The sequence below is a fragment of the Bos taurus genome, chromosome 13 (genome assembly GCF_002263795.3).
Source record: "Bos taurus isolate L1 Dominette 01449 registration number 42190680 breed Hereford chromosome 13, ARS-UCD2.0, whole genome shotgun sequence".
Classification (NCBI taxonomy): Eukaryota; Metazoa; Chordata; class Mammalia; order Artiodactyla; family Bovidae; genus Bos; species Bos taurus.
In genome coordinates this window covers 26913958-26915308 of record NC_037340.1, presented here as the reverse complement: position 1 = coordinate 26915308, position 1351 = coordinate 26913958, and the positions used below count along the sequence as shown (strand labels likewise).

The 1351-nt window shown below is 45.4% G+C and overlaps 1 non-coding gene across 1 annotated transcript; it reads left to right on the top strand.

Annotated features, from left to right (window-relative positions):
* The first annotated feature begins 563 nt into the window (after window positions 1-563).
* On the top strand, window positions 564-687 carry LOC112449411 (U6atac minor spliceosomal RNA). Its single transcript, XR_003037983.1, has one exon. It is a non-coding gene; the product is annotated as a U6atac minor spliceosomal RNA (small nuclear RNA).
* The last annotated feature ends 664 nt before the right edge of the window (window positions 688-1351 follow it).

Here is a 1351-nt window from a genome sequence, read left to right as displayed (position 1 = left end):
GAGTTGGACATGACTGAAGTGACTTAGCAGCAGCAACAGTTGGAAAACAACAGGAGACAGGGGCAGGAAGAGACAGACTTGCAAGTTTTCTCTCCTTCTTACAATATGTGGTGTGATTAGTGAGTAGTTCCTTCCCAAGAAAGCACAAGCTTTTTGAGAACAGGAGTCAAAAATTGTTCCTTGAATTTCTTTGAATCTCATCTCTGGGGCCTGGCTATGAAAGCACACACTAATCAATCAGATTTGACCAGCCTGTGGTCTGATTGACATCATCCTGACACCCACCTTCCTCATCTCCCCTCCTCCTTTCTTGTGTCCAGGTTTCCTGTGCTGATTCTGCAGGATAGTCTTGGGGGGAAGGAGACTTCCTGAATGCAAGTTGGCACCTGACCAGTGTCTTCTCCAGGCTCCTGCCTGCCAAGCCATAAACCATCTGCTGCACAGGGGATCTGACATGATAATCTCCCATTACCTTCAAGGAACAATGCATGCAAGGAAAACATAATGGGCCAACAATTTTAGATATTCCTGAGTTTTAAAATCGCAACAATAAAACCATATGAGTGTTGTATGAAAGGAGAGAAGGTTAGCACTCCTTTGACAAGGATTGAAGGGGCTCTTGGGCCTGACAATACACATATGTTAAGGCATTGCCTCCTATTTTGTGGCATCTAACCACTGTTTTTTAAAAACTATGGCTTATTTTGCATTGTTGTATGGCAGAAATCCAGAGAAGGCAATGGCACCCCACTCCAGTACTCTTGCTTGGAAAATCCCATGGACGGAGGAGCCTGTTAGGCTGCAATCCATGGGGTCGCTAAGAGTCGGACATGACTGAACGACTTCACTTTCACTTTTCACTTTCATGCATTGGAGAAGGAAATGGCAGCCCACTCCAGTGTTCTTGCCTGGAGAATCCCAGGGATGGGGGAGCCTGGTGGGCTGCCGTCTATGGGGTTGCACAGAGTCAGACACGACTGAAGTGACTTAGCATAGCATAGCATAGCATGGCAGAAATCAGCACAACATTGTAAAAAGAAATTTTAAGAATTTTAATAAAAAGACAAATAAAAGTAAATAAAAAACGTATGAAGACAAAGCAGCAACCATCAATGCCCAAATGATCACAAGTGTAAATTATTTAGCTGTTGTGGAGAGACGGCTCATTGGTGGGCAGAGAGCTGTGCTCTGTTCTGACTCATCCACTAAGTAGCTGTCTGATCTCAGCAACTTGGTCCACTGGGAGATGGTGAAGAATAGGGAAGCCTGCCATGCTGTAGCCCATGGGGTCGAAAAGAGTCAGACAGAACTGAGCGACTGAACAATGGCAGGCAAGCCTCCACCTCCTCAT